General features: G+C 42.3%; 1 long non-coding RNA gene across 1 annotated transcript; it reads left to right on the top strand.

Annotated features, from left to right (window-relative positions):
• The first annotated feature begins 5,647 nt into the window (after window positions 1-5,647).
• Window positions 5,648-14,550, top strand: LOC120322667. The gene is made up of 3 exons (XR_005562498.1): window positions 5,648-5,711; window positions 12,052-12,216; window positions 14,498-14,550. It is a non-coding gene; the product is annotated as an uncharacterized LOC120322667 (long non-coding RNA).
• The last annotated feature ends 208 nt before the right edge of the window (window positions 14,551-14,758 follow it).

Here is a 14,758-nt window from a genome sequence, read left to right as displayed (position 1 = left end):
TGGAGTTTGTGCAGTATTTCTTCTTTTAGTTTAAAGCTCTGATATTAAATGAAGTCTAAGGCATCAGGTACATAAACTGCTCTGAATTTCAGCCACTGCTGGCCATGACCTTCTTGAGACATTTTAAAAATTTCAGCTTTTTAATCCTCCTATTAGTGTTTCTCCAAGACACCTAAGATGTTTCTGAAACCATTATTAGTGGAGGAAAAAAAAACCAGCTAAATGAGATCTTCAAAGTATTATCATGATGGATCTGTGAGCCTCTTCTAAGCAACTGGGATGACTCCTCTCACTTAATAGGGACTTTGGGTACCCTCTCATAGTACAGGATGAGGATAGGGACAGATCTATCTGTCTTTCATACCTGTCCTAAGCACAGTCCAGGGCTTCCCCTCTCTTGGGTGCACCTACCAACCATCTACTTCCATCAGCCACCAAGGAGGGTCTGGGTGACTGGCTTAGCCTGGGCATCTCCCAGGTGAGAGGAACCTGGATGCAGATTCCCAGCCAGCTTGCTTTATTTTACTCCATATCACTCTCCTGGGCTTGTGTTGGATCAGATGCCCCTCCAGCCACATTTTAGGAACAGTTAAGCTCTGGTTCCATCTCACTTAAATAGCAGCTATATTTTGGCTCTTACAAACTGGCTAAATATGAAGCTTTGTATAACTAAAAATGGGTGAGAGTTGTGAAAATCAAATGTATCTTCTTTTTTTTTTTTTTTCTTTTTCCCCATCCCTCTCCCCTTCTTTAGTGTTCACTTTGGTGTTTGGAAATTGATGTTCACTTCTCTACTTGTATTTACAACCATCCATATTCTGAGAGTGCTAAAAGGGTAAACTTTGGTTTGCTCACACACCAAGACAAGCTGTGTATTTACAAGTGAAAGAAACATTCTCAATTTGATGAATGTGGTGATATAAGAGTAGGTGATATGCTAAGGATGTCATAGTTTTGCAAGGGAATGTTAGAAAAAGATTATTTAAGTGGATGTTAAGTTGTCTGGGAGGTGGACTGTGAGGTTAGAAAAAAATCATAAATATTAAGCGTGATTTGGCTCTGTCTCTGCTAAGAAATTATTTGTAAAAAATACATTTGAACTAGTTCTCAGACTGGTTTTAAGTCACTTTAAACACATGTTCAGGCTTGTACTAGAGGTGTAATAGAGCAGAGAAGAGTCAATCCCGGGCTGTTCACCAGGACAGAGATGCTTTGTGCTACCTGTTGGACCAAAAGATGAGAGTGTTTCTTTTGCCTCCATCATGGTCTGGTCCTGTAAGTGTTTGTGAAACAGTTCTTGAAGTCAGTGAGCCCTTAATGCAGTTTGTTAAGACTAGATATCCACAAGCATTTTATGTTGGGGAGGGTGTAAAATACTGGCTTAGAACAGTGAAGAAGAGTTCCTGGAGCCACCCCAGTGTCTTCTTAAAGCAGTTTTCCCTGCAGTATATGAGGTATAAAATTATCATATATTGATGGAGATGGAGGTTGGTCTGAGCAGCCTCAACCAGGAGCCTGGAGATCCCTGCAAAAAGCAGCAAAGTAGATGGCAAAGCCACATATTGTGAAGTAACAAGAAGAATTTTTATTATTGCTTTTTTTTCCCTTTTGTATTTTCCTTCCCATTTTGATGGGATGTACATTGTTTATAACCCCTAGTTTACTGGCCCCAAATATCATTACAACGTCTGCACTATGATGTATGTTTGGTTGTTACCCTTTTAATGGATAAAAAAAGATTTAAGTACTTCATTCTGTTGCATTTTGACAGCTGTTAGCCATCATTTTTCCATTCACCTGCATTTAGCAATCCCATAAAGGGAGGCAATCTCAGAACTAACAAGAGCTGGGCACTGCAAGGTGATAATTCTGTATCACTTTGGCCTATAAATACCTGCCAGGCTTTGGGCTGAGTCAGCAGTCTGTAACAAAGTGGCAGCCGTGCCCTTTTATCTGTGTGAGTGTTTCACAGCAATTGGACTATCAGCCCCTGCAGTGAAAATCCATAGTATCGATCAGGCTATTTCTCCACTGTAATTCTTTTGTAGGAAATCCCTGATGACAAATTTTATCTGCACCACTTTTTGATTGCTGGTTTGATGTAAGCGATCTCCAAGGGCAGAGTTAAGCTCCTGGCCGTTCCACATTATCAAGCACCAGCTTTATTTACTGAAACTACACTTGTGGTCACCAACCAAAATAAAAAAAGGGAGAGAGAGAGAGAGAGAGAGAGAGAGAGAGAATGAAAGGAGGAGGCGGAGGAGGCTGAAAATTAAGAGCAAAATAATATTTCAAAATGCAGGAGCAAGGGGGTAAAACGAGTTGCATCCGTGCTGCTTGATTCTTAAGTAAAAGCAGGTACTGCATTTATAAATGCATAAACAGGAGAAATATGTTTTGATTAAAGTGTCTGTGTGAGACAGGGCTGCGTTTGGAAAGTGGATTGGGGTTGGACCCGATCCTGCAAACTTACTCATGTGGATGGTCCCAGAGGTGCCCCCAGGACACCCCTGCCAGGAGTGCACATGGGGAAGCAGAAAGAACTGGATTTCATTCTATCTCCAAACTGATAAATATTCCTTCAGAGCTGCTTCCCTTGAACTGATTGCAGTATGACTCTGACCACACAAGGGCTTGCTGTTGTGACAAGACTTCAGGTGTCTTCTGTACTCCTGAGGAGTGTGGAACGGGGTCTGCTCGGACCAGATCCCAATGAAAAGCTTCTCAAGGTACAAACCTCTGGTTTAAACGTATTCATAGCACAACCTTGTATTAGTGATACCACTCTGTGGATTAGCTGAGGCTCTTTAGCCTACAAATTTAGCTTGAAAATCCTACAAAATGAATCTCACGAATCTTCCTCAGCTGAGTAAGGCTGAGGAGCGTCAGATATCACAGAACCCATCACTGTGAATTCAAAATTTATTCCAGTTTTGATTTCAATGTAGGTTATTGTCTCAGCAGAGTTATTACACATTATTCCTTGCACACTCTAAGTTCCTAACTTTTCCATTCCTGATGAATGAACCCTTCACTCCTGTACCCTCAGGGAGGTTTTCTTACAGGCAGTTGTACATTGGTGTTACTCAGTATGACTTTGCAGAGATGTTTTCTTTTTACCTGAGTAATGCAGCATGAAACAGGGAAATGATGTCTGGTGTTTTTATTTAAAGCCCTGAGTCACTGACACATCCTGAACATGGCATATACAGCACAGAATTACTTAGGAAAATACCCTACCTCCAGTTTGGTTTTTTTCACCCAAAACATGTTAAGCAGAAAACTAAAAATAGCTTTGCATAGCAATGAGTTCTCCATCAAGAAAATATCAGTTTGTATTGCTGGGCTCCTGCCTGTGACTATGTCACTCTGCTAAAATTCAGTTGCCTAGAAAACATATATCTTGGGATATAAACATATATCCCAAGATATATGTTTACTGAGCAACATATATTGGATTAGGCATGGAGCCAGTCCAATTTCGTGACTACACCTTTGAAAAATTCTCTGATTAATACTGAGAGGAATAATTGTATGTGAAAAGAATAGCAAACATTACCCACTAGAATGGATTTTCAGCAGATAATGTGAAATACTTGTCCATTCAGAACCCTATCCCAATGAAAGCACTTTAATCATTTTCTTCAGCAGTAGCTCAAATTAAATAAATTAATACCAATTAAGTGTTGAGAGTAATTGGGATTATTTGGGAGAAACTGTTTTGGCTTTTTATACGGCTGAGCACATTCAAAGTCTGAATAAGTTCAAAGTTTGCAAATTTGATTCATAAAAGTTGAATCATAAAACCCAGAGAGAGACAATAAGATTTTCAGGGGGAGTTGAATGAATTTTAAAATCAATGAAATCCTTTATGTGAGTTTTACGGACTACAGATGTCTACCCAAGATTTTTGATATAATATAGAGAACCAAATTCCAAGCATGCAGTTTAGCCCAAGGTCTGTCATTATTACTGAATTATCATAAACCCCAAATGCATTGCACAACACTTTTCCTCTGAATTACCACAGGGTAATCACTCATCCTATCCTAAATCCATGGATGCAATTTTGCCCCATGTTCAAAAGGTTAGTGTTGTCTGTGACTGGATTGACCAATGGAAGATCTAATTCATTAATCACTGGTTTATGTTCCAACCTGGTTTTCTAATAAGACATTTCAAAGGCTGTCGCCTCCAGTACCAGGGAGAGGAGAAAACCTCTTGGGTAGGGCTTAACCCTTGTTAAATATATTTGTTCCTCTGTGCTGGTGGCACTGGTGGAGTCACACCTCCAGTGCTGTGTCCTGTTCTGGCCCCTGAAGACAAGAAGGACTTTGAGGGGCTGGAGCATGTCCAGAGAAGGGAACGGAGCTGGGGAAGGGTCTGGAGCACCAAGAGCAGCTGAGAGAGCTGGGGGGGCTCAGCCTGGAGAAAAGGAGGCTCAGGGGGGACCTTCTGGCTCTGCAACTCCCTGACAGGAGGGGGGAGCCAGGTGGGGGTCAGGCTCTGCTCCCAGAGAACAAGGGACAGGAGGAGTGGAAATGGCCTCAAGCTGTGCCAGGGGAGGGTCAGGTTGGACATCAGGAGGAATTTCTCCATGGAAAGGGTTGTCAGGCATTGGAAGGGGCTGCTCAGGTAGGTGTTGGAGTCCCCCTCCCTGGAGGTGTCCAAAGAAGGACTGGACGTGGCACTCAGTGGGGGACAAGGTGGGGATGGGGCACAGATTGGACTCGATGGTCTTGGAGGGCTTTTCCAGCCTCAGTGATTCTGGGATTTTGTGTTAGGGCCTTACAGACCAATGCCAACTTTGAGAAATCAATGACTTATTTGAAAAAGTAGATGACATGGACTGTTTAGAAATTACTTGCATTTATTTGTTTTATGTTTTATCTTTAAATTTACTCCCGATGAAAAGCACTAAATTAACATCAACAACCTGCTTTTTTCGTGTGTGTGCTAAAGACAGGTGTTCACTCAATGCTACATTAAGACCACCATCCCATGTCACTTAAACTACTGAACAGCCATCAAGTAATAATGACTTCCAATTATTACTAATCTGAGCTAGACTTGAACCAGTGACCTTGAAATAGTCTGTATCCCATTAACAGTTCCCTAAGCCATCCAGTCCCATGGTGTTTGATTGTTCTGAATACAACAAAAGAGCTTTCCTTCATTTTTCTTTATTTCATTTTTTTAAAAAATGCTTAAAATTAGGGGTGGATAGGTATTGAAATACTCAATTCACAGTTCCCCTGTCTCCCTAATACCACATCTAGAAGAACAGCTTTCATTTGCACTGAGAATACCTCCCGCTGAAATGAATTTCTCTCTCCTCAGTCCTTGATGCCTTGTCTGTCACTGATGGATTTTGCACACCTAGATCTCAAGGATCAGTAAAAGCTGCCATGATTCTGCCTTGTGTGACATTATAGCATGGTCTCAGACTCTCCTGATGACTCCTGGTACATCCTCTGTGTGGTGGGAGGACATTAAGAGTGAGACACACAAGAAATGAGCCATTAGATGCTAATTTCTATTTGCAGAATAGCTCTCATTAAATTTTCTTTATCAATTATATATTTATTTTTTTTTTACTGTCTGCTCAGAAACAGATGCTCACATATTTGATGATTTCACTGGATCAAGTACCGTGTTGTTCTGTTTGATACCAGCACTGAAGCATCTGGTACCACTCACTGTGACACAAGGTTGGTCAAAGGTTGGAGTCAATGATCTTGGGGGTCTCTTCCAAACCTAAATGATTCTGTGACTCTGTGAAGTGCTTGCAGGGAGGGAGAGGGCAGTGGGGCTGCAGGTTCACCTGCTGTGGTGGTTTAGCCTCCCCTGGTGTCCTAAATAGGTGATTTGCTCGTTGTAGAAGCAAGGGGAACAATACCTTTGCACTTGAATATTAAAAAAATAAACCTTTCCTGCAGCATCTCCCCAGCTGTAAGGCTTTGCCAGTTCATTTGCACTTTTACAATCTAAAATAGGTTCAGCTGCAGTGCTTTGGTGCACCTTTCTGGGGAGAAAAGGTGTCAGTTCATTATGGTTTGTAACCCACCACCTGCTTGGCTCACATTAAGAGATCCAGTGATATTAATGGGAAATTTCATCCCACTTTCTTCTCCAAATTTCTGCTGCTTTGGGGCAAATTCAGTGTTTTCATTAACATTTCAGACAAATCTGGAAAGAGCACAGGCATTAATGCAGATTACAGGCCAGAAATGCTAAGCAGCAGCAGCAGCTTCCTTTGATCTACTGAGATATGTCAGTTGTAAATATTTCTGCAGCCCTGAAAATCAGCAACATGGAGCCCTTGTCCAGGCACACAGGAATTCAGCCATCCTGGTGACTCCTGCTCTGCTGAGCACATCTACCCTACAGTGCCTTCCCAACCCTGTGGTTTGGGGCTGGTTTAGGGCTGATACAGATGAAACCCCGTTTTGCCAGGTTAGACCACGCTCACCTCACATCTCAGCGTGTAAGCAGGTCCCCCTTGAGGGACTGGTTTCAGGAGATGTTTGCCTCTTAAACTACCTTGTTGTCCTTTAGAAAAGGCACCAGGAGCACGTGCCCTCTTTTAAAACACAGGAAGAGGTAGGAAGATCTCTTTTACAAAATAACTCCTCCTTAGAGTACCTGCCTGGCAAGGAGCAAACCCGAGCCAAGCAGGCTTGACATAAGGAAATGTTCCAGACCTCCTCCCTATGGAAGTATATCCTTCCTCCTAAACTGTGGATTATGTTGCACAACATAAGGAAAATTTTCAGTTTTCCTGCTGAAGTTGTGCTACTGTGCAGAAAAAATCCTTGAGATTCACGATGCCAGAAGGGTGCACACCTTGGGAAAAGACCCTCTGAGGGGTCACTCTTCCAAGAACTGTGCTTTATCCAGCGGCTCTCTGCTGTGAAATGTGGAACTGTTCTTTGGAAATAACCATCAGGATGAAAAGGAGGGCACATGTTTTCTTTTTCCACAGCCTTCCATCCACATCTCCCCCTTTTCTAGTCAAGTGAAACTTCTGATGAAAATTACATTCTCTTTTTAAGTCAGTTGGTTGTAATGGCACTTTCCAACAGGAGAGAATTAAACCCGGATCCCCCTACCTCCATCTAAGTGTTCCCACTCTGCAACCTGAGTGGGTGTCAATGCTGTTATCCAGCTTGAAAGGGAAGAACTTAAGCCTTTCTTTCCTATACCAGAAGAAGACAGGAGATTGTTTTGGACAGTGGTTCCTGAGCAGGCAGAGAGCAGGAGAAGACAGGAACATTATTCATACAGGCAGGATTTAAGGATTAACCCATATCCTTATTATTTCCTTATTGGATAAACTTAGGCTTGTGCTCTTCCCTCATAGTGCTGCTTTTGGCCCTGTTCTCAGAGGTCTCATTCATTTATAGCATGTTCCAATATATGCCTGACCAATATATGATTTTACTAGAACAGTCTCTATTTAGGCTTCCAAATTGAATCCTTTCTTTACAAGGACTTTGAGATTACCAATGTAAAGTGGTAGGCTCAGCACATGGGAAATTATTCAGGCTGGAATTTACAGCTGAGACATGCTGGTCTCAGATTTACCCCCGAAAAATGAAACAACTGTATTACAAATGGTATTTGTAAACTAAGATGTTTCTTTCTCTGCTCCAAACTTGTCATCTTGGTGGTGTCCTGGCTACACACAACCTTTGACTACAATTTTAATATATGACAAGGTAGATCCAGTCTGGTTGGGTCTAAATCAATGTATTCTCAAAGGTAGCCAGCAAGAAATCACTTGCTTTGCCTTGGCAGTTTGTACCAAAGAAAATGATTCCTTTCAGCACAAGGGCACTTACCTGGGGCAAACCAAAACTACAGGAAATGTATCTTCCAATGAATTGACATCAATGTGTGAGTGAGGTTTTTCCCTTTAACACACCGATGATATTAATTATTCTTGTAAACTGTATGTCAGGTTTCATCAGACCTGTCTCCCACCATCAAACAAAAACAGCCCGATGTCAAATCACTGAAGTCTCCCAGCTGGCGGAAATTCCACCTCCCATCTCCAAGTGTTTTTCTTTACCACAAAATAACAAGCAAGTCCCATGTGTTTGCATCGGTCCTGGAAGTGCTGTCTGTAAAAGTCATGTCATAACCTCAATCAATCACTCAGCACTGGCCAACAGTTTGGTAGATGATCCAGAAATGCTGCTTTTCTGGGATTATACTTCAGGAAATAACACACTGCTGGCTGACAGCAGCAGCAAAATGCTTTATAAGGAGGTTGAATAACCCAGAGTTACCCAATAGTTCCTTTCTGTACTTTTTGGGGCTTCATCTAGACCCCTAAGTATGTGCCACAAAATGCCACATGGAAGCTGGGTGACAGAGAGAGCACTTGGAGCTGTTTATTGCCATGAATATACCAGTAATTATTTTTCTAGAACTAAAATCCTAAATATAGGCAAGTATTTATTAATTCCTTTCACTTGCTCATGAAAACACATATTAAATTTCCTAGATATGAACATAACTCACTAATTAATAAATCTGTTATGGAATAACAAAATGCCACTGACCACTTAGACCTGTGGAATACACAACCTGCAGATCCTAAGCCTGTCTTTTCTTAGATTGGATATTCAAAATTTATGGATCTGCCAGTCAAGATATAATAAAATGCAAAAACATGCTTGTAAAAAGAAATGTGATATTTACTGTTCAGCCATGTAATATCTTCTACTTATACATCTCCCTTGAGGATATCTTGATGTTATTGGAAGAGTAGTTTTCTTAGACATGCTCTGTTTTCCTCTTTTCTAGTTCTCCTTTTATTTGTCATTTTTCTCCTTTTTTTTTTTTAGTTTCTTCATTCTCCTTTGGAAAGTGCCAACCCTTATATTGCAATACTAGAAATGAGTAGCATTTGAGATATAATGGTAGGTTTATTCTAATTGATTTGTGACATAAGGCTGAAGAGCAGTTTAGAGCGAGTGTGTTTAAGACCACTGAGGCTTTAGACTTCAGTTATTTGTGCCAGAGCCAATCTGAGCACAGACTTCATGGACATCCACCACCTCTAAATCAACATAAATAAAGCCAGAATTGGGACCTTTCAGTCTTTCCCTGCTGACTTTAGCCAGTAGGGTTCTGACTGTTTTCTAGCAAACTTTGGGAATTACAGAGCAATTGCCTGCAGGTAACTGGCTTAAAGAAGAGGTCAAGTGGTCGTATCCAAACTAGAACAGAGCTCTGAATTTAAAAGCCTCACAGCTTGTCTCTGTTATCCTGATGTGCTGCATGCACAGGAGCCATGAGGTCTCTGGTGTTACATCTGTCTGTGTCCATGGGTCTGTCTGTGTCCATGAGTCTGTCTGTGCCTGCACTTTGCATTCCAATGCGGTGCTGAAGGGATGGCAGCTTAAGGTCTTTGAGGAGGCAACAGCATGTGTTTTGTAATAGTCAGTAAAACCAAATGTCATTTGATGATGCCTGCTGGTGAAAGAATAGAGAACACACCCTGCTACACCTTGTAACTTCAGGTCTCCTTGCTTTTATCACTCTCCTTGCTTTTATGACGTGTGGTGGAAAAAAATGTCTCTTGTGAATGGAAGTCTGGCTTTCACTGCAAGAGTTTGTAATTGTGGAGGAGCAGCACAGGCCCCTCTGCTGCACATAAAAGGTGTTGCCTGTGTGGTCAGGCAGCTGGGAACAGGAAGGGGCTGCCTTCCCATGAAACCAGTCTCCATAACCATTTATATGATAGTTTGGGGAAATCCCTGTGATGGGCCAAGGAAGACGCAGCGGATCCACTCTGTCTTGGAGCTCCAGTGCTCAATGCAATAACTCTGGAGGAGATGTAACTGCTCCTCCAGCATCCACAGAGGGCTACACGGTATGCCAGAATCATATCATGAATTCCTCCCTTCTCATTGCCTTAAGCACAATTACAAATACATTATGCAGTGTGAATTGTCACCCTTTTTTAGCATTCAGTGGTGCTGTGAAACACCATCCTTTCCCCTTGGTGTACTGGGTTGAGATTAGTGCATTCCCCAAATATCCTGCTGCCTGTGCCATCCCACTGTGACCCACAGAGGGGACACCACAACCAAATGCTTCTCCTGACGGGGTTTAGTCAATCACATCCTCAATATCTCCCACCCTCAGCTTTCACAGAGGTCAGGAGTCCAAGTGTGCTGCTGATCCCTGGGCAGCGCACAGCGAGCTGCCGCCGGGAGAGCTCTTGATTTTCAGCCGGGGGAACAGTGGGATGTACAAAACAAAACAAAGTCAGATCCATTTGTCCGCTGGAACAGGCACACGCTTCCCCCTCCTCCTGGAGGAGCTCCTGCTGCTCATTAGACTGCCTCCTTTCTGCGTGTTCTGGCAGCAGGCACTGCACAGCACCAGGCGTGCGGAGCTCCGGTGCGGAGCACGAGACGCCGCGTTGGCATCTCCTGCGGGAAACGGAACTCGACAGAAATTTAGAAACACTTGGGCTTTGGCGTGAGAGGCAGTGATCAATTCTGACAGCGTCCTGCTCTGCTCAATATTCTCTCTGAACTGCCTGCAACCAAATGCCAGAGCAGAGCGTTCCTCCCCAAGTTCAGGAGGGGAGATGTAAACACAGCCCATAAAAGACCTGCATGTCTCGAGCTTGTAGGGGTCGTAATTCTTCCCAGCAAAGTTACCTTTCCTGTTTCTATGAATTACTCTTACATTCTTGTAAGAGATACGGTTTGAGGTATTTATGGTGCATTCAATTCTGCTATCATTGATTTACTGGACTAAACCTGCTCCAGGATATGATGTAAAGCCCCTAATTCCAAAAAACTCTTACATCTCAGCGAGAACAGCATTTTCTGCCCTGTTGCCCTCAAGCAGATGACCAACGGAGATAAACAGAGGGCACTCCACTCTCGGTTGCAATGTGCTTGGTGATGTGAAGGAATCAATCAGACAAAAGCAGATTATTAGAGTGTCTGAGAGAGATCAAACATTGCTGGCATCTTCACCCACACACGGTTGATTTACAGGCAAGCTGATAAAGTGCTGCAGCTCACTGTCAGAAGTACATGACAGCTCCTCTAGCTCTATGGATAAATTATTGCTGAAGCCCATGATAACATTTCTCCACCTAGCAACCAAACATAACAGGATGTGGCTTTTAGTACTCAGAGCCAGAATGATACAAAGAGAAAACACAGAAACTCTTCAAGCAGTGAGGCAGCACACAAAAAGCAAGGCATGAATAGATTTTCACACGCACACGTGAGTTGTGTGTGAGTGTCTGTGTCGGCTCTGAGGGCGTAAAATTGATTCTGTGTTAGAGGATTGGGGAATACACGTGTCAAAATGCACATGATTGGGGCAGGCAATGGTTGCAGGAGCAGGAGGGCAGTGGTTTTAATCATGCAAGTGTGCAAAGTGAACCTGGGGGCTGTGGGAAGAGCCCTTGGGTGGGTGGACGGGGCTGTGCAGGTCACCCCGAACACCCACAACAGCCCTACACACCCAAGGTGAGGCTGCACGAGCAGCAGGGAACATCCATGGAAAATATTAGGTGTTTCCTTTGGCTTGGAGAAGTGCCAGCAATATGAAACCAGCAAATGAGCCAGATTTTAAATAACCCCATCCTGCTTTAAAAAGAGGCAAATCAAAATAATGCAGTTATTTGGAAGACAGTGCTAAAGGAAGGTGCCATTCGGATATTCTCTTTATTTTTATCTGGTGTCTTATAAAATAATAACTGATATAATCTGCTAAATATTGCATCATGGCTATTAGACATTGGGACTGTGCTCAAAAATTAAGTTGGGTTAATTAGAGCATGTACTCTGTGCCTATAAAAGACTAAATCAGGTTCTGTCTCGGGAGCCAGACGTGAGTGCTTTTCAAAAACTGAGAATGTGACCCTGACAACTTAAAATCTAAAGTACATTGAAAGTACTCACAGGTTAGAGGTTCTGCTGCCTCAGATGCCTTTAACAGATTCTCTGGCTTTGAAATACACTTCCTTATTTAAAAATTATTTTCTTCTCTTTGTTGCTCTATCAGAAGTCATCCCACAGAAGAGTAGGGAAATGAATATGGAAATAACTGTATGAAAGGAATTATGGAACCTGTTTATCTGCACTGTTCTGCCAAATGAACAATCAGAAAATGGGATTTTTTTTTCTCCCTGTGGCTTTTTCAGTTACAAGAATTTAGAAAAGGTGAGAGGTAAGTGAGACATTCTGAGATGTAAAAGATGTAATCTGATTATATCCCTGAAGTAATTCTTTATATTATTTGTTAGTTTGTCATATTAAGGACTCGATATTGTTTTTATTAAGGACTCAGGACTGTTCATCTGCAAACTGAGATCTAAGCCCAGTTTGCATTTCTGTGTTTCTGTTGTGTTTCTTTAGTGGCTGCTGTGATTGAACAGTGGCCCCAGCTCCTGAGCTGCCTTAATTAACCATTTGCTCTTGTTAATACCTGCACAACTGCGTTATCTGCACCTGAATGGGAGGACAGACCTGACTGGAATGTTTTCCCTACTAATAAGCATGTTCCTGGCTGGATCGCTCCAAGTACATCTTCCCTTTCTGCCCACTGGGTGCAAGGGTGGATTCTGTGACTGTTTATCATGTTTTAAAATCTCCATCTAACGTTACCATAGGCTCTGCAGCCTTTCAAACACCTCACAGATCAGGCTCTGCAGGACCTCACGGGGAGGATTTACCAGTGCAACCCTTGTAAAAGCCAACAGAAATCGTGTGGCTTAATCCTCGTGTGCTGCCTTGAAAAATTACCCATAAATATTTCACCATTATGTTTTATTATTACAGTCAAATTTGTTTTATGTACTTATTATTTAAGGGATAATAGGGCAGGTGTCCCATTTTATGAGGCAATAATCTGGTTCACGTTGGCTCCATAGTTTATCCCTACCAGTGAGCTGCATTATCGCCAAGGGACATGGGGAGCTTGTCTTATTATAGTAATAATAATAATAACACCTCCTATTTCTACAGCACCTTTCCTCTAGAATGATATTAGAGTATTTTATAAATCCTGTTTGATTTTTGACAACTGGGGTCATCTCAAGGATTATTTCAGTAATGCCAGCTCTGGAGTCAAGGTAGAAACCAGATTTTAGACCATCCAGATACTCTCTCCTGAATCTCTGAAAATGTTTGCAGTTTATCTCTCTCTTACTCCAAGAGCTGGGTCTACACGTGCAGGGGATGAGGCTCCAAACACTGATGGATGTTCTTGGCTGTGGCACCGTGAGTTCTGGAAGTGGAATGTGATACAGTTTTTTTTGTGAAAGTGTCTCTATAAGATGCACCAGAAGCAGCTCTCTGGGGAGGGTGGGGAGAGCTGTGCTGCAGGCACAGACAGCCCTCACAGTCATTGGAAGGTTCGCTGGAAACCAGATCAAAGGGGAGTGATTCCCAGCCCTTCCTTAGGAAATGCTGCTTTTCCAGGTGATTTGGATTATGCATCCTCAGTATGGCCATGGTGACAGTTGATGGTAGTGCCCTTTTGGTACATGCAAGTGCTGCTGACAAAAGAAACCATTCTAATTTCCCCTGTGTAGACTTAACTTGTGCCCTAGTTTGGTTTGTACTGGTATATATATATTAGCAATAATCAAGTGAATAGAGTGTGTTAACTAAACTCAGGCTTGGCCCAGGCTGCTGTTATTTCTCCTGAATAGCAGTGACTGGGTATAAAACTGAGTTGCCTTCAATGCAAGCATCAGTGTGAGCCCATTCCCAGCTCCCTTGGATGAGCCTGTGCCACAGGGAGTCTTGGATAGAGTCTGGATGATGTTACCAGCTGTGTTTGCCTTGTGTGCTCAGCCTTCAGCTGACATGAGCAAGTATTGCAAGCCCATGGATGACTTCTGAGCTTGTGATTCCAGCATTTCCCCTCAGCCCAGCCTGCCCCAGGGAAAACAGTTGCCAAACTGAGATTAGGCTTGCATTTTATTAAAAGAAAAAAGAGGGTTTACCTACAAACATTGCTGGTTTTTTGCTTTTTCTGCCGCTTCTCTCTTTAACATTTGTTCTTCCTTTTGTTCCTTTCCTTCAGCTGTGAACCCAGAAAGGCAAAAAATTTTCCATGTTTTGCTGTAATATGAGTATCTATTAATTCCCAGTAATAGAAGTGGTTTATTTCTACTTGAAAGCTGAAGCCAACTCTGATGAAGTTATATATTCTTTGACTAAGTAAGATATATAAGGCTGAGGCTGCTCTCTTAACATCCTAGAGCCACAAGGGCTTTAGCTACTCAGAGGCAGTGTTACTCATTCCTCCCTTATCCACCATCCCGGGCTGACCTAGAAAACTTTCCCAACTAATGCCTCACTGAAATTGCCAGATTTCCACATTAAGTCAGAATTTTACAATTTGAATTTTCCCCACAGGGAAAAAAAATACCTTTAAAAGCAGAGTTTTGCATCCTGCATGATTCAGCATTCTCTGAATATGCCATTTTATTTTGTTTTAGAGGGAAAAGGACCAACTTCTGCCATCTTCGTAGAGAATTAGTTGATCAACCAGATATTTAAAGTGTAAGTGCATAAGTCTACCAGTAGCTGCTTAAAAGGATTTTTATTAGTCCACACCTGTGTTTCTGAGCACCTAAACACCTCGAAATGTTTCATCTCATTACACTTCAGCATTGTGGGGAAGGGATAATGCTTTCATTAGATCTATCACCCATTCACAAAATATGACTCTGTGCAACATTTACATCAGGAAAACAAAT

This window comes from Pipra filicauda, unplaced genomic scaffold, assembly GCF_003945595.2.
Source record: "Pipra filicauda isolate LSUMZ 115617 unplaced genomic scaffold, ASM394559v2 scaffold13_size5146498_pilon, whole genome shotgun sequence".
NCBI lineage: Eukaryota > Metazoa > Chordata > Aves > Passeriformes > Pipridae > Pipra > Pipra filicauda.
The sequence above is the reverse complement of the archived record's forward strand: the minus strand, read 5'-3'. Positions and strand labels throughout refer to the sequence as shown.